The sequence below is a fragment of the Cuculus canorus genome, chromosome Z (genome assembly GCF_017976375.1).
Source record: "Cuculus canorus isolate bCucCan1 chromosome Z, bCucCan1.pri, whole genome shotgun sequence".
In the NCBI taxonomy this organism is placed as follows: domain Eukaryota; kingdom Metazoa; phylum Chordata; class Aves; order Cuculiformes; family Cuculidae; genus Cuculus; species Cuculus canorus.
In genome coordinates this window covers 20443070-20469341 of record NC_071441.1, presented here as the reverse complement: position 1 = coordinate 20469341, position 26272 = coordinate 20443070, and the positions used below count along the sequence as shown (strand labels likewise).

Sequence of the window (26272 nt, the reverse complement as noted above, 5' to 3'; positions counted from 1 at the left end):
GGTGTTAACCTCTGGAAAAGAACAATTATTTATCCTTGGCCATTTTCTGTAACTTTGTTTCCAATCAATAAGCAGCACACAATGTACCAAGTCATTTTTGCAAGTGAGTTTCCCACATTTAAATAGGTACCATACCATAGATAACTTAGAATGATTATGAATGCTTCATACCTGTGTGCTCTGCCAATAGCAAATGATGAAACCTTTAATGAGTACAACCTACAAAACTCCAAATTCTTGAGAATATATTACAGTGTTATCTGTATCCCTGAGCATTCCCTAAAAAGGGAGATTAAAAATAGGATTTGCAAATGCAAAACCCGTTCCCCATTTAGAGGTGTTCCCTTAAAAAAATTAACCTTTTCGCTCTCCTTAAAATACATAGGAATTTTGTTACATATTGAATGCAGTTCCAGTTATGTTGACTAGCCAGCCCCCCATGAATTTCTCAGAGCACTTAGATTTCCACTGGGGGTTTGTAAGGAGAGTTTAATCACCCTGCTGCTTCATACCTAGAAGAAAGCAATCTATATAGAGGAAAAGGGAGTGGATCCTGTGTAAATAACAAGGAGATGGAAACTGCAAAGGATTTAAGAGTGAACTCTGAATATCATCTTGCTGTGTTTCTTTACATGTTTTCCAATTGATGACAGTATTTTAGATACCTTTTAAAAATTTCAGCAAATTAATTCAGACTTTACAGGGAAATGTAACTACTTTTTTTTTTTTTTTATGTCTCTGCTCCTGAAAACGCTTATCCAAATGCCTCCCCTTGAATAGAAGTCTCACCTTATTTAGTGTAGCATGAATGCTACGTATGCTCAGAATTATGCCATATATTGGCACTGGCATGAGATTTTTCCTATAGAACCTATTTGATACTTACTGTATAGGTAATCTATTACACATGTAATACAAAAATTGCAGAGATGGGTACAAAAGTGCATGCTCGGCCACATATTTAAAGACTAAATTTTCACTATCTATGCATAAGAATAGGATCTTAGGATACAAGTGGGTGAAAAAAAAATTACCTCCATTAAGCCTTCTTTGAGTTTTTTACTTCTTTTTTTCTTTAGTTTTGGATAATAGCATGAAATACTGTACTAAGTACCCAGGTTGTGATGTATAGCTTTTCAAAACGTCTCCGAAGAGACCATTCTGATACTCACAAGACACAAGATACTTTCTTCCTGTACTTCCGTTACTAAAGGACCAGAAATGACTTCAAGTCCTTGCGCTTTTTAAAGCGTAGAACTACGATTATCACCACTGCTGATAGCACTAGCTAACTTTCAATGTCTGTACTGCTGGACAAGCTCAAAACAACTCAGTATGAAAAGAAGTATATATCAGCTCTGGGAAACCATTTCTCTATATTGGTGGAAGCTTTCTTTCTTCCATATCCTTTTGAAGCAGATTTAACTGGAAGCTGCTTCTGCACATTGGAAGAACAGTAAATAATGAAAAGCACAGATCACTAGCATAGACCAACCTGAATCATTAGGTAAAGTGAGCACAGATAAAAGTCTGTTTTAATCCAAAGCAAAACCAGGATAGAAACAAGAAATGTAGGCGATCCTCACATGACCAATAATTATGCTTCAGGAAACAGTCCTGAAAAATACTAAGCAGTGCCATGCACAAGTTTACTTGTTCAATGGCTTACTGTGTCTCACGATCCTAGTAAATGCAAAAACATGTTTGAAACTTCCTTTGATGCTCAGTGTTTTTCCTTTTGCTTTCTTCTTATTTAAAATAAAATCATTGTTTCTCAATATATCTCACTAGTTACAGTTTGTTATATTCATGGTCTTCACATCACACAGATCTAGCAGAGTAGGAAGATGAGACGCATCTCCTACTGCTGAAGGCATGTCTGTCTTTTTTTCTGCTTAGTAACACCAGAATAAAGAGGCCAAAATATTTGTTAGGCTATGATGGACAGCACCCTGGTAGCATTGAACAAAGGACCAACTGCAGTGGTGTTTACATGCCCTAGGAACTGACATGGGGTTGATGAGCCAGTAGAACCTCTGACATTTGAAAGCATTGAACTGGTAGAAATGTCTACAAACATTTTTTCCTTTCATTTTTTTTTCATTTCACAAATGTTGTTCCAAACACACAATAACACTCTGGCTGTTTTTCCTGTCTGCTGTTTGAAAAGTTATAAAGTAAAATAACAATGCTTGCTGAATCAAAAAAACCTTTAAGTTGCAGCTTTATTTTTCCTGTAACTGAAATACCCTTCCTCTCTCGCTGATTGCTTCTTAGTGAAACCATACACAAAACAGTATTCATAAATCTAGCACTTTCCTGTGTCCAAAAAACAAGTACAAGTCCACTCCCTCTTTGTTTTTATAAACCTGCTATGTGGCACAGAAAATATCCCAACTGAAAGTACTTCACCACACCTCTGGTTTGTGATCTCCTTTCCTATAAGCCTCTTTAGAAAACGGGCTCTGTAAACATGTGTGAGGAGTGAAAGACAATTTGTGTGATGGAATGAGATAATGGTTTATATCTTGGTAGCATGCTTTATTGTTTCAAATCAATATACTCAGTATATTGTTGAATGTGCTGAGAGCGTAAGTACAGGAAGACACCTCCATCACCACCATCATCAGTGCGTTTTGCCACTTTTGGAGTCCACATGCAAAGGAAAAAATACTACAGCATTCTTTCATACTGCACTTTTCAAATAGTCTGCTAATCTGAGTCCACAAATCCAGCTGCTGCTCACTAGAGGGTCTGCAGGAGTAAACTGTTACAAACGCCCTGAGATTTGGCATGTTATTTGTAGTGAATCATGTAAATCTTGGGATTTCTAACTCCTTCATTATGTGAAAAGAGGGGTCAATCATACCAGTGACTTTTGAATTAACCTCTTTCTGACCCCAAGACCATTGCTGTTCTTGATGGGACAGCTTATGCCTTCTGCCTACTGTTCCTGAAGGCCTATTTTTCACTCAGAAACAGATAAGACTGTGACTTACCATTTTATTTCCTTTGCTGCTCCATCCCCTCAAAATCTAAAAAAAACCCAGCTTTCAAATATTAGCTATATGTTATCTCCTTCTGAGACCAGTCTTATGCCTTGCAGTACCAAAATGAATTGTATCTAGGCAAGGAGATGTGAAACATCACACAGCCAACCAAGCATTTAGGTACTGAGTGCCATACGAAGAAGAAATATCCCATGGGACAGACTGCTTTCTGTCTCAGTGCCTCCAGCTTCTGAAGGGTGTCCTGTGGAAAAGTAGGTAATGTATGCAGTAAGACATGTATAAGGTCATATGGTATTTTGCTAAAGTCTCTTTCTCTTTCTCACTGTGTTGAGCAAGATTATGCTGACCTGTCTGGGATCTCAAAAAAAAAATGCAGCTTAGGTAATATTATCTCCTTTCCCTTTCCCATACTGCGTATATAATCAAAAGTGTACTTCTGGAATGGAATGTGGAAGGACTTGGGAGACAGTAAGGCTGATGACAGAGGTGTTTGGCAGAAAAGAGAATGAGGTAAATCTAGAAAAGAGGAAATGAATAAAAGATGAAATAAAAAGGTAACCCGGAGTCTTGGAATACAACAGAGAAGCTGGAATTTGTCACCTGACAGAGAAAAAAGAGGCATTAGAATGTGTAAAAAGTAGATGCTTCTTGAAAGACACTAGATATGGGTGGCTGTAAAAGTGAAAAGAGACTGGTAGCTTCACTGAGAGGAAAGAAATCAATTTGAATAAACCAAACGAGTTCACAGAGCCACATAAAGACAAGGGAAGTGAAAATAAGTCTGGAGAAGGAACAGTCTCTATATATTTGTCTTCTATTTTCTTTAAATCATAATTATATCCTGAATATACAGAATCTACTTGAGACAAAACCCACCAATCATATTGCTATCACTCCATAAACACTGGAGTTGAAATTTATTGTCCCTATTGTGTTCATTGTGCCTTCTCAGTAAAGGAACCAAATGAGAAAATACCAGCAGATTCTTAGGTTATGGATTTGATTTTCACCAGTTCATGTTTCTGCTAGCTTGAGCCTATATAAAACCAGAAAAAAATTATTTAGAGGTCATAGAACTAAATTTACATGTCTGCTGAAGTTAATAACAAATGGATTGCCATTTTTAAAACAGACCTTGGAAAGTTTTTTTAGCCCTGTTGAAAAAAGAAATTGTCTGGTTGGAAAACTGTGACTAATATGTGATTTCCCTAACAGGGTTAGTTTAACATGGAAAAGTGCTTTTCAACATTCAAAACCAAAGGATTTGGCACCCAAGCTTGCTAATAATCCAGATTCAATACAACAGATTTAATCTTTCCATTCCTTTTTCATGAATAACTTCTTTGGCTAAAATATAGATTTTTATTGCGGTCCTAATATCTGTTAATTGAACTGCTGAGAATGAAAATGATTAGAGAATGTTGCATGGTGAGCAGATTTGTTTGGATAATGTGGTTTTAACACCTCTTGTTCTACCCAAAATACAGAGTCTTCCTTAAAAGGATGTTATAGCGCAAAGCTTATATACTACATTCTGTAACAGAGTAAATATTCAGAGGGCTTCTACTCAGTGATTAATGGATGGCATGGAAGGAAACATAAACTGAAACAATGGAAAAGTAATATAAACAGAGTGGTTGTAAGTAAAATATTTTTTCTGTGGCAGTGAAATTCAGTGATTTCTTTACACAGGTCAGTCAAGGTCATACTGCAGAAATGCTGCTTCTGATGTCAGAATTCTTGGAATTTGCAATATTTTATATTTTAAATTGAAAATAAGGTGAACAGAATGCTCACAAAAATGTTGCATTAATAGCACTCTGTACTAAAGACTCCAGGAGATTTTATCTAGATTGACCAACGAATAAACTTACAGATGCCTCTGAAGCAACCATATTTAGAGAATAATTTGATTTTCAGTAAAGTCCTTGATTTGAACATAATTATCAAATATGACACCATTTTTGTAATGTGTAAATGTGCCCACTAAAAGCTGAGCTGAAACTCTTCCTAGACATACATTGCTGACCCAAGTCACAGCCGCTTTTCTATATTTTTAATTAGGAAATACTTTTTCTGAAGTTAATGGGAACTGTATTGAGGGGAGAAGTGACTTTAATTGTATCTGTACAAATTGAACAGATTCAACAGAGGAGGTATAAACTTGGCATCCTTTTTTGGTACTGTAGGTATTTATTAATACTGTTGTTGAAATATTTATAGACCCGTGACAATAATGACTTTAAAATACCAACTGTAGGTAACTTTCAGGAGACAGATGCTCAGAAGAACTTCTTTCTTTTATATTTTTCTTTCCCCTTCCCTATTCTTTCTTGAAAGGTTTCATAATGCAGCACCTTTGCTAGAAGACTGCCTGCCAGTGCTTGTCTCTGTTTCTTGATTTACTGGAAGAAAGGAGGCAACATGAGAGGAATGGAGAAACACTCCCTCCTTTAGATGACTGAGCAACTTATTCCATAACAGTCCTATATTCAAGAAGATAAAGATTTAAGTTTAGGAAATAAAATAAGACTCCTTCTTCTCGTCCCTCTACTCCTTGCTCAGTCCCCAGACAGTACAACACTGCCGTATACAACCATGTGATCTGAACCTCCTTGAGGTTTGGCAGAAGGCAACAAACATTCAGATTTATGAAGCTTCACTTGGATCAGTTGTTGTTAGTTTGTGAGATCCTCTGTTTTCCACACAGTGTTTTCAAAAACTTTTATATAAAAGAAGCTATGTAAGCTAAAGAGCAGTGTTTCCTTAGGAAACTAAAGTCAGTGTTCAAACAAAAGACGAACAAAATCTTCCAGTTCTGTGAATCAGTTTGGGCATAAGTATCTCCCTTTGGTTCCTGAGTTTTAAAATGTGTTAATTCAGTTACTTGCTGTCAGGATTTACTTCAAGTAGTGTTATACAGACCGTGCTCCCTGATCTATGAGTGCGAAGTGGTGCCTTTAGCATCCCTAGTGCATACTGAGCAAGCAATAATCACACACTAAGTAATGCAAGGTATCTGTTTCTATTTGATCACTGTAAAAAGTGTGAAATAGCAAGCTTAGCTATTGCGTTTCCTTTATTGTATCCCATTTTACTCTTCTGATATTGGAAAATATTCCTGTAAATTCTAGTCTTAGCTTTTTGTTGCTGTCATTAAAATCTCGGGATACCTTCTTCACATGAAGGCTATATTTTGAAACCAGAAGAAAACATAGAATAACACTCACTCACTGTACTGTATTCAAACTGAAAGCAAAACTTGACACAGACGTCCTGCACCTGTGTGTATACATACATTATATGCATATGCATGATTTTTTAAAGAAAAACACCACCAGATTGTGTTCTGTAGTCTAAGTATATTCTTTCCAAATCACTAGCGGAGTTCTTACCACATCTGAGATACTCCAAATACCCTAGAAGCAAAAGACAAAGCTGCCTTCTCTATCTACAAATCTTATTTACAGCTTTCCCTACATATGCTGCTGTTTATTTTCAGTTTGTGGCACACACTCTAGTGCGCTCTGATAAAGCTGATCCTGCTTCATCATCTCCGAGTCCCTGCAGATTTTCATACACTGTCTGATTAATTATTTGTTTTCGAGGCCTTTTGCTCTATTTTTAAAAAAAAGTACAAAAGCTAGTGCAAGAAGTTGTTCCCCAAGAAGGAGGAACTACGGACTCAAATTTTCTTTGTATTCATGTGCTGCACCACCTGATTCCACCATTCTTTTTTCCATCAGCTGTGGGTCTGTGGCAGAGCATGCTGTGTGACTGACAGCGCAATGAATGGCCTGGGACGAGTGTGTGGATCAGCCTTCTTGTCTCCTTCATCTACCAAATCTCTACTTCCACAGCAGAGAAACCAGAACAGGGCTTGAGACATGCAGGATGTGAGACCTGCATACTTCTCTGAAACAGATTTAAAATGTGCTGGCACATACACGAGTTCTTTGGAATGCCAGGTGGATCAAGTGAGTGTATAAAGGCTCATTCTTTAAGACAGAGGGAAAAAAATATTGCATGTGGCAAAATGATCACAAAAAATGACACTTAAAATCAATTTCTTCTTCATAGTTCTGGCTCTAACTACCTAAGTTTCATCACTTAGATAAAAGTACTGAGAAAGTCTGCTGAGGCACTAAATCAGTATTGAAAAGATAACACACTCAAACTGTGTTATCTGAACACATTTTTGCATATAGACAACGTGAGTTTACTTGCCTAATAATTTTTTATTATGTTTAATAACAGGAGCTCACAGTGACTTTGGCTTATAAATGAGAATTTACAAATACCAGTACAGCAACTCAGGAATGTTTCTCATAATCATTTTGCAAGCCAATGCCGAATATATGCATTAATGCAGTTTTCTGACAAATCTTCTGTTAGATTTCCGCTGACAGACTATCATATATTAATCATAAATAACTGTAAAATATAGCTATTGTTATGTATGCAACAACAACAAAAATAGGGGGAGATAGCCAACTAGAGAGTAACCTTTCTGATTTCCCTCTGCACCCCTATTCTCCCTCCCATTCCCTAACCTGCTGTGTAGCAACCAAACGTCCACTGGTTCCAGTTGTTAATGGAATGTCCTACTGTGCTAAAGAGCTTAGTCGGATGCCATTTAGCACGGATGCAAGCAACAATCCAAGGCAGAACAGCCGAGAGGAAAATAATACTGCATGCTATTATTAGAGGACTATTTAATATATTAAATTCATGAGACTGAGACATGAAGGCATATGGCTTGAAGACCTATAGCAGAAGTCACTCTGAGTGTGGTCACAGGTAGGTAGTCAGATGAACAGAAGGAAAGTTGACCGCTTACTCTTCCTCCTTTGCTATGAATTTTGAGTTTTAAACCTGCAATCACATCCTGTGCTTCACATCCAACTTGCACTGCTTATACGTAGCCTCAATGAGGTCACTGAAAGCGGCTGCATAATCAAGAAGGACAGGATTTAAACAGTTAACTTTGAATGACAAGGGAACGATGCTTGTTTTTACAAAACTCTGAGGGAGTGCATGACACTTGATCCCAAATGACAGAAGAGACCCTTCTTCTTTCCACCTTAACAAAATTAATACATACATGAAAATCTGATTTAATTACAATCCTAGAAAGTGTTTTACAGGAAACATTGAAAAGTTATATAAAATGTGTAAATGTTTTTCCAATTCAGCGCTGTACTAGCCTTAGAGTAGTGCAATCTTGGCAAAATTAGAACAGTGGTATAGAACTCCATGTTTGAGTTTTTTATGTATTTTGCAGAAGAAAAATCCACTTTAATGAGTAGTTTGCAACAGACAAATTATACTTCTTGATGAGCCACCTCCTTTTAACAGGGAAGGAATCTTAAATGTGTATTACCAAGCCACAAAGATGCATTCATGCTACTTTCATACCACTGACAACAAATGATGATATGCACAAGAGCAACAGTAGGAATACAGTCAGTGTTTTAATGCTGCTGCTTTTTTTTTTTTTTTTTTTTTTGCTTTAGCACCACTACAAAACCTGGAAATCTTATAAATAATATTCACGAGATCTGGGTTTAATGCTACTACAGAAAGATACGCATTTATTCCTAATGCATGCTGTGAAGCTGACTGAACAGAAGGAAGAGCTGCACAACCTGCTTATGACTCTAAGATAATGGAAAGCTAAATGTAGTCCCCAAACTCACATCCACATTGTGATACCACATGAAAAATATAAAATGCATGGGTTTATTGCTCAATTCTTCAATGTCACACAAGGATCACAGCATGAAGAGCAGTAAAACAGCTAAGTATACTGATAAAAACTGCTGGGACATAGCATTAAACCCTGAAATACCTATTTAGTTTTGCCATTTCAAAGCAAATACAGCCTTGCAGTCATTTGAGTCAAGGGGGCAAAGGTGAGATTTTAATTCTTGCTTCCTTTAGCAGCATTTATTATGATAAAGATAAAATAGCGTTTTGCTCAGCTTTTGATTTTTGTTATTTTACTTTGAAGCCACAGTTGCTTGTTGAAAAGCTAGTCTTTTACTGAACAGTTGTTTTTGACACATTAAAAAGTAGTCATCCATGCTACATTCATATATTTACCTTTTCATGCAAAATAAATTTTTTACAAAGTCACTCAGTATTTTGAAATATACTACTTGAAAAGGACTAGTGCTCCTTTAAGTGTAAGATTATTTGGGGGCGCATTTTTCATGGTGTAACTGGCAGCACCAAAAGGAGAGAGAAATATATAGCACTTGGGAAGAACAAAGTTTTATCTTCACTCTGTCAGCCTTCATGCTGGCAGCACTGCCTTCCAGGGCATGACAAAATATATGATAGAAAAAACCCAAATCCCTCACCTCTGCACAAAAATAGCAGCGATCTGTAATAAACTTTGCACAGACCACCATGACCGGTTTCAGAATCAGTGGATACACAGCTTGATCAGATATCAGCAAGTCAGCACTGATCTCAGGACTAGGAAAGCAGCAGTCTGGCCAATACCACACCAACAGCTTCACACCTGCGGAAGCCAGTAAGCCGACTTACATTGCATCGATCTTAATGGGCTCCCGTCACCACAATGACTGAGTGGTGTTCGTTGTGTTTATCCTAACACTCTCATTTTACACAGGAGGAACTGTGTGGCACGTAGGGCATATGATCCAGGCTTCAGAAGATCATGAGAAGCCATCAGTGAGTTTTCCCTAAGCACTTTTCACCTAAATCCTATTGTTTTCATCTGTGTCCTATGTGTTGTTCCTTCTTTGCAGACGATTAGACAGGACAGGGTAAGAAAAGGAGGGAATTTTTTTTTAGCCCCACTGCTAACACCACGCAACATGTGGTGATGCTCAGCACAAAACCTGACCATTTTCAGGAAGAAAATTAGGGCCATATACAAGCACGAATAAGTGAATATTCCTTTAAAACATGCCTTGGATTGTCAGACCTGATGACCCCCGCCTCTCCTGCTCATTTAAGGAGCCGGATGAAAAGAGGGATGAAAAGTTCAGTATTTTGGGGGAGTGGTTTGGGGTGTGTTTGTGTGTGTGTGGTGTGCCTGTGAATGTGTGAGGGAGTGTGAGTTTGTGTGAGTGGGTTTGAGTTTGTGTGAGTGGGGGATGTGTGTGACTGTGTGAGTGCGTGTGAGTTTGTGTGAGTGACTGTGTGTGAGTGTGAGTTTGTGTGAGTGGATGTGAATGTGTGAGTGTGACTGCGTGTGAGTTTGTGTGAATGTGAGTTTGAGTTTGTGTGAGTGGGGAGGTGTGTATGTGATGGTGTGAGTGCGTGTGAGTTTGTGTGAGTGACTCTGTGTGTGTGAGTTTGTGTGTGACTGCGTGTGAGTTTGTGTGAGTGGGTGTGAGTGCCTGTGTGTGAAGCGTGCGTGAGACTGTGTGTGTGTGTGACTGTATGTGACTGCGTATGTTTGTGTGTAAGTGTGAAAGTGTGTGAGTGTGTGACTGTGTGTGTGTGAGTGTGCCCGGTGTGACGTAACCCCCGCGCGGTGCGGGTGTCCCCGCGGTCCCGCAGGAGCAGGCGCTGCGCGGGTTTCGCCGCTCCCCTCCGTCCTCTCCATCCCCTCCATCCCCATCACAGACCTCGGCAACAAGCTTTCCCTAACTCTCGGGGCCGTACAGATCCTGTGATCCACACAGCATAAGAGGATTAAAAATAAATAAATAAATAAATAAATAACCAACCAACCAAAACAAAAAGAATAAAGGCAAACAAACCCGCAATAACAAACCCACGAAACGAGACAGTGCCGGCTCCATCGGTGCACCCGCGGCGTCCTCGTTCTCCCCCGGAGAAGCAAGGCGGGGTGTGTAGTGTGTGTGTGTGTGTGTGTGTGTGTGGAGGGGGGCAGGGTTTTCCTCGCGTTTCTGCTCTCGTGGACGGTTTTAGGGATTTTTTTTTCCCGTTTCTCCGCCCGCCCCGTGCCCTCTTCGTTCGCTTTTGTCTGCACCGCACTTTTTTTCCTGGAGGTGGGGAGCGGGAGAGTTTGGGGGAGCCCCCCCCGTGGGAGACCTCGCTGCTATCTGTAGCAAAAGAATCGGCTAAAAGAGACGAAGGAAGAAAAGGAGAAAGAAGAAAGGAAAAAAAAAAAGAGCGAAGGCGAAGGAAGAAGGAGAGAGAGAGGGAGGAGGAGGAGGAGAAGGAGGAGGGGAAACGGAGCAGCAGCTCGGGAACAGAGCGCGCCCGGGAGCAGCAGCAGCCGCCGCCGCAGGAAGGAGAAGAAGAAGAAGAAGAAAAGAAGAGCGGAGCCGCTGGGAGCAGAGCGGGGAGGAGGCGCTGGCAGCAGGAGGCAGGCGGGGACCCGGCTCTTCTGGATGCTGGATTTTCGGACTGTGGCTGAGTGTCTCCCGCTCCGTGGCGCTGGGCTGTGAGCGACGCGCACCCGCGCCGGGCTGCGGCGCCCGGAGCCTCCGCTCGGAGCGGCTGCGGGGCTGGGATCGAACCGGCCGCCCCGGGGACGCGCGGGAGCAGCGCGAGGAGGAGGCGGCAGCGGCGGCGGCGGCTGCTGCTGGGACCGAGGGAGCAGTATGAACAGGTAACTGCCTCGCTCGTGACCCATTTTTTCCTTGCCCCCTCCCGCCGCTCCGTCTTCACCGCCTCTTTCGTTTGTGCGCGCACCGAGATGTGTGTGTGTGTGTGTGTGTGTTTTGTGCGTGCAGCCCAGCACACATGTGCCTCGCACACAACTCTCTCCCTCCGGGTGCCCCGGGGCTCCCCCCGGGCCGCCGCCAGCCCGTGTCCCTCTCCTCCCAGCCTGGCAGCCAGGCCTGCGATGGGGACGGGGGATGGGGCAGGGCAAGTGATGGATCGGAGGCGACGTCTCCGCTGGATGCCGGCGCGGGGGTGGGGGGGCTACAGTTACGCGCTGGCTGTTCGCTTTGGCCATCGATTCATTAATACTATTTTGTTGTTCCTCCTTCTGACGAGTGGGGAGAAGGGGGAAGGTATCGGGGGTGAGAGGCGAGGCGCCTCCCGCTGGAGCGGGGCTGTGGAGTGAGCGCCCCGGCCCGAGCGGGGCTCCCTCCTCCTCCTCCTCCTCCTTATCTTCCTTCTCCTCCTCCCCCTCCTCCTCCCCCTCCTCTCTCTCGGCGGAGGCACGGAGATGCGAAGCTTTTCACAGGTTAGACGTTTAATTTCTTTGTTTACTCTCTGAAACCACTTGAAAGGAAGCACATCGGGCTGGGAACTCAGTTTTTCCGAGCGCTTACAAAGGGGCTTTTGAATTTGTTAGCAAACTTAGCAGCTCCCTCTGCGCCGTCTGCCTGTGCGAGCAGTCACTCCTCACAGCTGCAACCGGGCTCTCCCCGCCTGGCAAATAAAACAGTTGTTTTCTTCCACCGATTCCTCTATTTTCCCTGTTTTCTTATCCCCTCCCTTCTCGACAGAACTATATTATAATTTCCTTTTTAAGCGATTACCACGCGTCCTTCTGTGTGTGGGTCTTGAATGCCTGCTTCTCCTTGTTACTTGTCCAGGCTGCTGTCATGCGTATTTTGTTCTTTTTCTTGGTCTTTGTACAGTTAACTGCCTCGTGGAAGGATGGCAGCTTCTTTACCGTGCTTACCATGTCCATATTTTCAGATTCGATATACAAAGAAGGGTCGTTTTATTTGCACAGGATAATTCAGGTCTTGTGTATCCCTTCCCATGTTGCCTGAGACAGCGTTGGGTTGGAGATGAGTCTGGAGATGCTGATTTGCTTTGGAGTTTCCTATTTGCAGACATGAGTATTTTTCATGAAGCCTGTATTCTTTAAACTTAGAATGAATGTTGGAAGTTACAAATGTTTTCTCAGCCTTTCAGAGATCCCTTCCAACATGCCTTTTGTTCAGACACAAGCAACTTCTGTTATATCAGGACATTTATTGGGAATTTCCATGCAGATATGGAAAAATGTGTATGTGCCACATTTCCTTCCTCTAATATCTGCTAGTGGCTTGTGATGTTGTAATGGTCAATGCTGTATTTTCTTGCTGTAAAAGTGTATAGTAAATGACATAATTTTCTCATGGGCTGGGAGCACACAAAACCTCTACAATTCTTACAGAATGGAGCAACTCTGAACTAAAAAAAAAAAAAGATTCTTCTTCTAAATACAATCATGTATACTTGTATCTTACTTTAGATGGTATTTTTTTGTTAGGTTCTTTAAATTCCATCTCATGAGATCTGCTATGACTGCTTTCTTTATATGTAAAATTGACAAACTGGTCAGTTTAATAAATTCAGCTGTCAAATTTTGCCCAGTCAAAATTGATAAAAGCTGTAAATGTAGTGGCATGGGATTTTCAAAGCACTGAGTGTTACATAGAGAGGAAGAAGGGTTTAATAAGAGACTTTTTACAGGAGTAGCTTTCCAATTTTAGTTTTGTCACTTGTGGTAATATGGTGGAGTATATTTAGATTTCTCAATGTAGAAATGATGTATAGCTTTTCTGTATCCGCTGAAAGCTTTGCCTAAGTGGAAGACTTCTACTCTAAGAAGGCACTAAGAAATTCATTATGGTTTGTGTGTGCAAGCTGTCAGGAATGGTGTATGGAAAGGAAAACGGTATCTCGGTATTTTTAGATTTCACAAATGGGTCTTAGCACCTGCTTTTAGACCCATCAGTCATACTACTTTTAAAATGAACACTAAAGAATAATATGAATTGTGTTGTGCTGTGATGGTTATGTAACTCAAACACCAGCACTGTCAGTGAACTCAATGGGTGACAGTAAATCCGTGCTTAATGTTAGAGAGCGTTTGCGAGAGCAGACTTGAAAGTGTGTGAAAGAATGGAATAACTGGTGATTGAAGTCTAGTTAGTGATTAACCTTCCGTTTTTAAGATTACCCTTTGTTCACACGTTTGAATAATGCAGGGACCAAAACTATAGAAGCTGAAGAGTAGGAATCCCCCTTCATCTGCTGCTGTGTGTGCTAAGCCACTAGAGGCCTGTATAAACTGCTCTACTACAGCAAATACCAGTGCATGGCATATGCTCTTTCTTTCACCAGATATTTTTTACACAGGTGCCTAATGTCAAAAGCAGAGTTGCCAGTTATTCATTCACTACTAATAAATGAGACATAAGAGATGCATACACATTGTATACAATTTTTAATTTTCTGGATTTTTTCATTTCTCCAGTTCTGTGTAGTGTCCCCAACGTAGTTCTTTCCTCTCTGTGCTCCTGATTGCTGTAGCATCTGGGGATGAACATCGACTTCGTGGGTGCAAATTTTGGGCAGAGTCAGATTTGAGTGTTTCCCGCGTTTCATATTTTCTGTAGGTTGAGAAAATCAGATTTGTTGCCTGTCTATTTCTTCTGTTAGGTTAGTAATGGTACTGTTCCGCGCAAGTGGAGGGTTAAAAGATAAACTAAATAGGATTACTTCAAGGCAGGAACAGACATAGATTGATGGTGTATTTAAACTAGCTTTGTAAGTGTTATGTAAGTTTGAGAGTGTGGCGGCTCCAAGACTTTGGCTGGAGCATAGTCAGCATTTACGGGACCTCGGCTGAAGATGCACTATACATTTTCAAGTGTCAGTTTCAGAAATTTAAAATCCACTGACTGTAACATTCTTGATAGACATTAACCAATAAGGTCAAGTATACTTACACTGTTCCATTGTTGATTTTCAGTTTTTCAAACTGACAAGGCAGACAATTTGTAAAAGAGCACAGCTGAAATATTTGCATATTGGATTTCCTTCAAAATGAACTTCCGTTACTGAGCTCTTAGAAAATTCTCATTTAAAAGGATTTTCAAGTTGAATTACAGTAAGGTCATACAATCAAAATGCAGTTTCCCTATGGTATGTTAATTTTTTAATAAGCTGTCTTTAAAACAGCGGAGTTTTATGTATCATGTAGTGTTGGGCCAGTTACAGCAAGAGGCTTTTTGTCATATTGCTGACAACAGTTGTGCAAATATTGACTGAGTTTATTTTTCTGAAATGTGAGTGTGTGCACTGGGGTAAAGTTGTGATGAAATGTAATGAAATCCACTTTGTACGTCTTCTCAAATGATAGACATCTGTTCAAAACTCTTAGTGAGTGTCAGTAAACCAAAGCGGTATCTGCAAAATGCAGAGGGTAGACTTCTCATTTTTTGAAATATCAAGAGGAGTGATGTAGCCCAAGTCTATAAATCATTGTATTTAGTTTTTGTATAAGATTCTGGTGATTTAAAGCCTTTTGTTCTTTAACAAGTTGAGAAAAAGGTATAGATATTTGCTGTTGAAGTTCATTGTCAAAGAGTCGCATAATACTGTCTGTTTTAACAGGAGCTTGCTTACATTGTGATTCACTGTAAAAACAGTTGGCATAACACAGCCAACATATAGTATTTTTATGAAAACTCTCAATTTCACATGCTCTATGAGTTGTTTACTTTATTTTTAATCCTTGTTTTCTTTGGAAAGGGTCTTAAATGCAGCTAATTAATGAATGTACACTGACAACTTGGCAGCCTAAAGCAAGAATTCGTGTTTGAAAATACTGCTTTGTATGCTATCGGTGATTTACCAACTATGAGCAAAGAGGAGGTGGTCTCCTACAGTAAAAGCTGCTCTACAACTGCAGAAATCTGACGATGTAGAAAAAGATTGCATGAGAGTGCTTTGCCTGTAAATTCCTTTCCAGCAAGCTTCACTTCACTTGTTGTTTAAGCTTCCGTGCATTGGTAGAACCATATGTCTACTACTGCACAATTTTAACTTATATTTCATAACTTCAGGTGGCTTTTGGTTGATGATTGGTAATATTTATTAAAACACCGCATGCTTGTGTCTTCTATAGGAAGTGGATAGGAAAAACGCTGGGAAAATAGATACAAAATAATACAAATGGTTTGCTTGCAAAAAAATAGCTTAAATTGCATAAATTATTGCATAGATACTGAAAGCTTTGCTTTTTTGAACCATGATTATTATTCCGTTTTTTTCAATTCATTCATAAAAGCGACAATTCACACTAAATACACTGTTTATCAGCTTATTTTTAACTGCATCAGCAGATATACGTAGTATGTACTTCCCTAAGATAAAAAGACTTACAAATTTAAGTGTCTTACGCTTACATGCAGTGACAGCCTCCTCCACAGGCTTAGGAGTACAGTAACCAAAAAAAAAAAGAAGAAAAAGGAAAAAGTGACTGAAATATCATCTCACCTGTTCGCATTTATATGTGTGATATCTGCCAACCATTCTGTGTGTTCTTCCCAATATAAAGAATGTGCAGAAAACATCCCCCTTCTCAGCCAACTGAAAATGATGGAATTTTAGGCACCTTGATTTATTATACCAGAGGACATGCCCTTATATGCTATTATGCCCTTTGTGGTGCTTCTTTATAGTTAAGCCTAGTGAGTTATTTCAGTTTTTCAATAATCTTCCAATTATTGGAGTCACTCCACTGGTACACAATTTAATTTGTTATTTGCAGGCAATCAAAATGGATGTCCCGGTTAGTGCTAGTGGAACTGCTCACGTATTATTGTAGTAAGTTAGTGCATGCTTTTTCCTCAAGCAGTATATTGAGTGTGGTGTGTGGAGTAATGCAAGCAAGGCAATTGCTCTTTATTTTACAGGTTTTGGTGTTTAGAAATTATGTATCTATAAGTTGTGTAAAAATACAGTCAGTGCCAACCTGACTGAAACAAATGTGGCTTGGGTCCTAAATCTGCAAATAGGTGTCCATTGTCTTGCAAATCTGCCCAATCCCATTTAGATTTTGATGTTTCACATTGCCTTATTTACTGGTTTTACACAAAAGTTTGGCTCTTTGTTACTTGCTTTGACTCAGTGAGAGGAAATTCGAATGCGTTGTGTTAACAATGTCATAGGCTTTCTGACTTAAGAAAAATAATTGTTTGCTAAGATTGATCTCAGTATTTCTGCTTGCTTTGCAATGCTGATTGAATTAAAAAATTCTTAATGGTGTTTTTGAGCTGTCTGTAGGGTGTATTCTTTTATAAAGCTTTCCCAAATAAAGCTGAAATTTGTGTATGAGGAATAAAGAGACTACTACTTCTACAGCCTCTCCTCTCCTCTCCTCTCCTCTCCTCTCCTCTCCTCTCCTCTCCTCTCCTCTCCTCTCCTCTCCTCTCCTCTCCTCTCCTCTCCTCTCCTCTCCTCTCCTCTCCTCTCCTCTCCTCTCCTCTCCTCTCCTCTCCTCTCCTCTCCTCTCCTCTCCTCTCCTCTCCTCTCCTCTCCTCTCCTCTCCTCTCCTCTCCTCTCCTCTCCTCTCCTCTCCTCTCCCAAAAATATGTGGGTATATTCTGCAATCTATGGGGTTATGAGACAGGTGTGGATCATTATTTCTAGCATAGTGTCATCTTTAATTTATGTGTGTTCACCTGCATAATTAAACTTATTTAAAAGACACTTTTTTAATTTTCTTTTTTTTAGTTTGTTTTTAAAGTTATGGGCTTTCTCACTCTGTGCAATTGATTTTTTTTTTTTTTTTTCAAAGCAGTTTGCAGGTATAGGACCAGAGATTTCCTGCTGTGAAAGTCAGGTGCATCATTTCTTTGCCTCTTACACTACATTTTGTTAAAATCCTCCTTGCAGGTGCACTGTGTATTAGTACTTGTCAGAATTGAACTGTTTTTTACTAATAAGCAAACAGCTGTATTTTGCATGTGAGAAGCAGTGTTTTTTCTTTTTATGATAAGGTCTCTGGTTACTAGATTAGAATTTGGTCTGTGTATGCATAGCTAAGAGTAATTAATTTGGTGTGAAGTAGATGCAATGAGAGATTTCTAAAATAGTGATCAGAAAGTAGGTCAGGAAGTTTTATTTATTTATTTATGTTTGTTTGGGATGGTAGTGTGTCTTAGAAAGCTGCTTAACTGCTGCCTAGTGCAGCTGTCCTTCCCTGAAAGATTAGGTTTCAGGAGCAATGATGGATGTTGAATGCCTGTAGCCAGTTGTGGGGTTTGCTGTGAGGTCAGTGGTACTGATGGAGGATAGGAATTTACAGCCTTATGTCTCTATGCCAATGTAACCAGTAGCATTTTCCAAGAAAAAGAAAACGAAACAACTAGTTATGTTCAGTGCTGAGGCTGTATTGCAGTGTGGTTCAGAAAGCTGTTCGAACCAGTGAGGAAGAGTGAGTATACTTGTGAATAATAAGGACAAATTTAGTCATGAGTATGTGCTTTTGTTTCACAGAAACACCCAGAAATAGCTGTAAAAAGTAAATACAATGATGTGACTTTATTTAGGACTTCTTACATACTATTTTGAAGTATGTTAACAAATTTGGAATTTACACTTTTGACTTGTTATTTCAGTTGTGTCAGATGTGATTAAAGTTTTTAATACCTTATTGAGCACAAACTTACTCTCCTTTTTCACTTAAAAACAGTGTGTTGTTTTCTTTTAATGGAAAAAATATGTTAGGGGTTTTCAGCAAGCTTTCACTGATAGTCATCAATAATGAAAGAGTAGATGTTTTTCAAGTAGAAAGGGTAAATGGTATTCGGTGTTACCTTGTTCAGTTTGGGTATCACAATATGTATTGCCGATAAAGATGGATAGTTTGGATAGCTCTGACATGTGCTTTTAGAATTATTTAAGATCGGACATTCAGATTTTATCTATGGACTATCTACCTTCCTCGAGCTGTTGAAGTTTGCCTGTGATATACGGTGATGTGATTAACTATCAAAAAGTGAAACTTAGTAAAGAAAGTTTCATAACAAGACAAGCTGTTTTATTGTTAAGCTTGCAAAACTTTTTTCAGCTGTTTGTATTAATTTTTACCTTAATGATATAGTTAGATCTTTCTATCAAGCCTTAAAAGAGCTGTCCTAGTAGGCTGAAAGTCATCAGTGGTTGCTGAGAGACATTTTCTTTGACAGCAGCATTGTTAGGATCTGATCCATAGCACCTTTGTGGTTTTGCTTAAGTTATAGCAGTTTTTACCTCGAGTAGTCCTAGAAGTGTTTTAATTCCAGTATAGAGAAGCAAGCTTAATAAAGCATTTGATGAATTGATTTATAGTATCTCATAAATTGGGAACTAAGAAGCATTTTGATAAAAAAAAATACATATCTAGCAAGAATCACTTTACAACAGTTTTGCTTTAAAAAAATGGCATTTTATGTTCTGCTTATTGGCAGCATGCCATCGACTTTATTTGGAAAACTGTCTTTGCTTAAGTAATAAATATTCACTATTTACAAAACTATTTTACTATAAATAACAAATGGATTTTATGATTAGTTTTTTTTTCATTTTTAACGCATTTCATGAATAACCGAGTTTTGCAAATTATCATTAACTGCATCAATGACCTCTTCTTGATTAACAGAATTTTTCAAACAGTGAAATTGGTTTGCTTACCTTGTTTGACAATCCGGATATTTTTGGATATTATTTTTGCTTGACATGAGACATTTTCAATTTTTCTATTGTATTTGGCATATGAAAGAAAAAATATTACATTAACTTAAAGAAATATTTGTTTTAGTTGATAATAATGATACTCTTAATACTTCACTTTTTTTTAATTAAAGATAAGTGGTTAATCAGTGTAAATTTGTGTTGTCACTAAGTCAAATATGTAGAATTTACACCTGTTTCCCATTTAACATTAAAAAAATCTGCCTTAAATGGTCATGTGAAGTTTTAGCATACGGACTAGGTGAAAATTTTAAATATATGTGGGGCAGTAGATAACGAAGAGAGCATTATACTTCCTAATGCTAACAGGTGGTACTGAATGCCTGCAGGAGCAAACATACCTCTGTAAGAGTCCTAGCATTCCTTGGGTTTAATTTTCCATGATTGCAGTGACTCGGGAAAAAAAAAAATAAATGCAAACAAACAGAGGGTTTAGACTTTATCAGTAGTATTTCAGTTAGTTTGGAAATTTCTAGACAGTTTTGGTCTGAATGCGGCAAATACCATGTATACGTAAAAAGGAAATGTTTATTCTTCAGCCGTTTGACTCTGTTTGATGGAACAGATATGTGTCCTTCTAGTCAATGTAATCCCTAAAAGGACACTTTCTAGGACTGTATCCCTGGATGATTTATTCATAGGATTGCTTTATTAATCTAGTGCACAAGAGTAATCTTATTCCAAAGGTATTAGAAAGCATGAAAATAACTACCAAACTCCTTAGAGATGAGGGATTCTCTATCTTTGAGCAACTCTATTTTATAATTTCAATCAGTCTTTCTGCTTTTTACTGGAGTCTGCATAAACTGTGAATAGTGCACTGGCCTTAAAATATTGTTTCGCATTTGCTAATCTCTGCAGTAGTCCAGGTTAGGGAGAAAGAGATTAATAAAAAGAAGTGTAAATATATTGTGAGTTATGAGTAGAAGAAAGGTATGATAGGATTTTTGTATAGTGATGATGAATGAGTTGCTGGAAATGCTTATATAGTAAACAGTGCTTAACAGATGTATTCTCTTCATAGATAAATTGTTAAGTTGTTACTGGTAAGCAAAGTGCACTTTCAGCTTTTTTTTTTGTCCTTGTTGTAAGGAGTTGAAGAGCTTGCCATTTTGATGTGAAATTTTTGCTTTTGTGGGCTAAAGTCATATTGTAGATGCCAGTCAGAAAATTAGGCAGACATATTTTCTGCAGTTTTTATCTGTTGCTCAGATAATGATGTTAGTATCTATTTTGTATTTAATGAGAAAGAACATTGAAGAGCTTTGGGAAGGGAGGAAACCTGAATTAACCCACTTGAAAGAGCAGAGAGTAAAATTTTACGACCTCAGATGTTTTCCACTAAGGCAAAGCTCTGCTTTTCCACTAAAGTAGAGGTCTGCCTTTCCATTGTTGTTGACTAATTCACCTCTCCTATTCAACAGTGGGTCAGTATTTCCTTCTGTTTCTAATTGTTGTTTATGTACCTGAAGACCACTTGTAGTTTTTGACCTCCCTGGCCAATTTCAGTTCAAGAGGAGCTTTTGCTTTTATAACTGCATCTCTGCACACTCTGGCAATACCCTTGTAGTTTTCAGTGGGTATTTGTCTGTTTCCACCTATGGTAACAGTTCTCTTTTGGCTTTGAGCGGACTCAGAAGCTTGCAGTGAAGTCAAGGAGGTCTCTTGCTCCTCCTACTTCCCTTACCTGTAGAGGAGATGAACTGTTTTTGTGCTTCCAGGAGAGCGTTCTTGAAAAACTCCCAGCACTTGCTAGCTCCTTTATCCTCCACAGAATCCCTCCCACCTGAGCTCTAGGCAATCTGATGTTTGCTCTTCTGATATCTAAAGCCTATGTCTTAGTACTAACCTTCAGCATGCTCAGCAGCACCCCAAACTCCACAACATCGTGCGTGCTGCAGCCAATACTATTCCTGACAGAGAGATTACAAAGCAGGTTTTCTTAGTTTGTGAGTAGAAGCTGCCTTGTTCCTGATTGGCACATCTAACATTTGTATGAGGAAGCATCCTCTACACAGTCCAGGAAGTTGATGGATGACATGTGAGCTGCTGTATTGTGCTTCTAACAAAAATGTGGGTAGTTGAAGTCAGTCGTAAGAACCAGGTTCTGTTGACCTGAAGCTTGCCTAGGTGACCTAAATATTCCTTTGTTTGCCTTACTGTCTTGACTTGGAGGTTGATAACAGATGCGTACTCTAAGATACCCCTTGTAAGTGACCCCTCTGTTCTTGATCCAGAGGCATTTGGTGGGGCTTCCACAGTCATAGTAGTTGACTTCTATACATTCAAGATTTTCTTTCTCTTGCGATTCTTCTTCCCTTCCTGTCTTTACAAAACAGCTTGTAGCTTTCCATTGTGATCTTCTTGTCATGTGAGTTGTCCCACCATGTTTCAGTTATTCCTACAAGTTTCTGACTGAGCATGGAGCTCCAGTTCCTCCTATTTGTTTCCTGGGCTACATAAATTGTTATATGTACCCTTGAGGTGGTTTGTCTTTTGGTTCTCATCTTGGGAGGAAGCTAAGGAACATTTGTCGCTGCCTTGGCTGGTCTGACTTATTCCTGGGTTCATTCCAATGGCATGAGCATTTCCACTTCGGACCTTGCCCTCCTTGTCCTTGCCTGCCCCACCAATCTGGCCAGCCTGCTGTCAAAGATCCCCAGCCTCTTCTAGGCAGGTGGATTCCATCCCTTCCTAGCAGGTCATAGTCTTCAAAGAATGTCCCATTGCCATAAATGCCAAAACCCACATGACAGCACCAGCCACAAAGACAGAAGCTGATTTGCATTGTAGGTCTATTTCTGGCTGTGCTCTTTCATCCAGCTGGTTAAATAGAAGAAAAGATAACTTGGACATCAATACTTCTTGCTTGAACCCTCAGGCTTTTGTAGTCTTCCTTGGTTTTGCCCAGATTCCAAACTGTAGTGCATTCATGCCCATATGAAAGAGTAGCGATGGATGGTAGTCTGTGTTCTTGACAAGTTTTGGCACACTCTTGGCAGCAGCTCAGACCTTAGCTCCTGGAAGGCAGCGTGCCTCTTGTGAATCCCTGTAGGGCTGGCAGACATGCGCCTCAGCGCCCCTTACCAGACAGTTAGTTCCTGTGAGCACTCATCGTTTCTGGTTGTGGTAGCCAGTGTGTTCTGCTGGTACAGTTTCTTATTGCTTGTAGTTGTCTGCAGCTGTTAGCTCCTCTAATACTGCACACCCTTTTAACTGTTTTGTGCAACTTGACCAGATGATGAAACAGATCATCAGCCCATGCATATCTTTCACAGGTGCTTAACCTTTTACCAGAAGGCCTGGGCACTCATGGCAACTTAGCGTCTGTATTGAAGTCTCTTTCCTTACCTGTTCTGTCTGGGTGGAAGTGCCAGACATCTCAAGGGCTTTCTTTGCAGAAACACTGATTTTAATGCTGTGGCGAGTGCCCACCATCCTGGCAGAGACCTAGAGCACTTCCCTGGGCTTATGGGCCTGCAAGGAGGGTGCACGGCCCTTCTCGTGTTCCCCTCTGTGCAAACTGCAGTGCTCCCTCTCTGCACCAATTCAGTCCCTGTTGGCACACTTTGCTCGCCGTGTGTCTAGTCACAAGTGCTCCCTAGGTCCATGAAGTCTTTTCTTTCTCTTCCATTCCCCATTTATCTTACCAGGAAGTTCTCCACATTAGAAGAAGGGACACCGTGAGAGAAATAGAGACTTGGCAGTTTCTCTTAGATTGTTGTGTCTCGAGAACTGCATGAGTGTAACAACAATGAAATATATCTCTCTGGTGCCATTTTTGTTCTTTTATCTCTAGATGCAGAGGTAGCAAGTTTAGATTTAACCATAGGTGCTGTCTTTCTTCTCTTCAGGTACAACCTTCCTTTTAAGTATTTGATTTATTCAGTGGAATTCAGTTTCTTAAATCCCATCTCTATCAGAATGAGTCAGTTTTTACTGAGGCGCAATCCTGATGGTTTGTTCTCACAGATGACCTACCTGGTAAAAAGATGCAAGTTCATATTCTGGTGAGAAACTTCAGGAGTATAGGTTCCCAAGCTTTCAAGATCACTTCAGTGCTGGGTTTTCAAGTAGAATCAGAGCTACATATTTTTCAGAAGAACACAAAACTGCTGTGTTACTGTTTTGAAGCATTAAATTTCATTAATAGACACCATTTGTCAGACAGTGTCACAGTCACTGTGTTTTTCTTAGTATGCTGTATTGCTTTGCTGTGTTTAATGTGTTTGAGAATTTTAAGGCAGGTTCTCACTGTGCTTTTTTCACTGATGTAGTTATTATTCCACCTACTGAGTTTCAGAGGTGTTATTAGTGGTTAACAATGGCTGTTTTTCTTGTTACGAATATACATACACATATACAACGATAAGCAGGATTTCCCCCAGCTTTTGTATTTCTAAGTTTCATTCCTGCGCAGGGTAGATGACAGCTCCAGTCAGAGGTATAGTTGTGTCACTAGATTTCCCTTGTTGCCTGGGATTGCATGTATTTAATAATTTAGTAGCTTCTTAAGGGAGATAGGAATGTAAGGTTCCGCTGTTGGGAGTGAAGTTGTAGAAGCTGAGAGTTTGTGTTTTGCTGAGTGTGCACATAACCACGCATTTGAACATAGATGTTTAAATGTGATTTTGGTTGCTCTGTGTAGCGGTTTGAAGGTAATACAGAAGTTGTGTAGCTTGTCTGAATCTATGGAGAGTCTGAGGCTTCTTTCAGGATTATTTTTTTTGCTGTTTGGACATGGCTTTCAGTACTAGTACATTTTCAGAGACCTGTCCTTACAAAGACCAGTTTTCAGAAATACCTCTCACTGAGATTCTGTACTTCAGAATGTGTTGCTGGTCTGGTCAATTGTCTGCTTTCTGTTTATAAATTGCTCAGATGTTTGGCAAATTAACATTTTGATTTATCAGTTCTTTGTTTCCTGATCAACTATTTCCTTTCTTTTGCCTTCAAACTTGCTGGAAGGGAAAACATATTTGGATTTTCTTGTCTGTAATTTTCCTTTATGTTTTGCTATAATGATGATGATTTTTCTCTTTTTCTTAAAGGTGTATAGACTGGGAGAAAGGCAGGAGGTCCATTTCAAGTAATTCTTCCCCATAGTGTTCTCTAGACAATACCAGAGTACTCCTTAGAAAACCCAGAGTCTTCCTTTGGAGGACTGTAAAAATATCTTTTACTCTCAGTAATTCAGATTCTGACTGTGAAAACAATAAGATGATTTTCTGGTGTTTCTTAACCCAAAGTATAGGCAAAGTTTACTCTTGTGGCTTCCTTTTGTTTGAACTATAGATTTTGTGGGTATTTTAGTAATTGTAAGGCATGCCTATATTTAAAGTAACAGCTGTGTGAGAGGGTTTCATGTGTGTCTGGTAATCAACTGGTAATTGAACTAGCATTAGTGGAGTGAGATGATGTTTGATTGCTTAGATGACAATCAGTAATTACTTCATCCTCTCAGAAAGATAGAATCTTAGATCTCAGGTAGAATAAATAATATTAAATCAGACCTAATTTTAGGTAGCTCCATTGTCATTTATTGGATGTCTATGTATGGGACTAACAGTGTGTATAATATATTCTTTTGCATTGGTAGTTATTACTTGAACAGTCAAAAATAGTTTTAGAGCTGCATTTTTAGGATAGCTCAGAAGTAGGAAGGAATTGTACAGTGGTGCATCACAAATACACTGCTCAGAGAGAGATTACAGAGCTTTGCAGAATGATAAAAACTAGTCCGGTTAGCTATACTGTGCAGAACCCCCCATTACTATTTACACCTTTATACGTAAGAAAATCCTTACAGGCATCTTCTACAGTTTACAGTGTAATATCTAGTCCCTGGTTTGTGTTACTGCCTAAGAGAGTATGAATAATGCAGAAAAAAGATCAAGTTGTAAAGATACTGTAATTTTCACTCTTCTCTCTTGTCCTTTACTAATTATCTGGAAATCTAAGGATAACTTTGAAGAAAGAAAAGATCTTTATAGTCATATGGCTAAAAATAACTGTAGGTGCTGAGAGTCATGTAACTAGTTGCCCTGAAATTATTTTAAAAATACAGAACATTAATGGCTGCTGCTAATATTAAATAAACCAAATCAGAGAAGAAATGTAAGTTGTTTTTTGAAGTGTTACGAAGAAAATTTTCTGTTGTAAATGACTGAAAGACTATTTTTAATTAAACTTAATTGTTGAAAGAAAATTCTTGTATATGAACGCTCCGTGTGCAGCTTGCTGTGTTCATGCACATACTCCTGCATTATTAAATAGCTTTAGTTGCACATCACGTTGGCAAGAACTGGTCCTCTATCCTGTCATACTATATAGTAAAAGTGTATAGTAAAAATATGAAAACATACATATGAAAATGTAAGCAAAGATAGGCTGAAGAAAAATGCTTCACTAAAGATGCAATTCAGTAGAGAAGCTGGGTTTACCTGTACCCATAACCACATAATCTACTTAATTTCAATATGTAACATCAGTGAAATCCATGAGAGGATATATGGGTTTAAAAATAAGCTTGTGTGTATTTTAAAAATGGGTATGCACACCAAAGTGATTTTTTTTAATTTGGACACAACTAATTTCCGCTTTACTCTTTTTTTTTACCTTTTTTCCCCGAATGTTTAAATCAATATTATTAATAAAACTGACAAGATATGGAATAATTTACTGCTTTCCTTGGTTCATGGAAATAATAAAAGTAATCGACTACTACTACTTCTATTCGATATTGGGTTTTTTTCCTTTTCAGGTTGCATGTAGGGCCAGTAAAGCATCTTTAAACTATTGAAAAGTGAATTTGTCACTGGCTGTATTACCATTTG

At 39.2% G+C, this 26272-nt stretch overlaps 1 protein-coding gene and 1 long non-coding RNA gene across 21 annotated transcripts in view; one reads left to right on the top strand and one right to left on the bottom strand.

The window, feature by feature from the left end:
* Positions 1-10850, bottom strand: part of LOC128850522 (uncharacterized) — a 68667-nt gene extending 57817 nt beyond the window's left edge. For both annotated transcript variants that reach the window (XR_008447946.1, XR_008447945.1), the window contains exon 1: positions 10754-10850. This is a non-coding gene — a long non-coding RNA (uncharacterized LOC128850522). The remainder of the gene's footprint in view (positions 1-10753) is intronic.
* Positions 1-26272, top strand: part of PTPRD (protein tyrosine phosphatase receptor type D) — a 928191-nt gene that overhangs the window by 565298 nt on the left and 336621 nt on the right. The gene's annotated exons all lie outside the window — the stretch shown is intronic.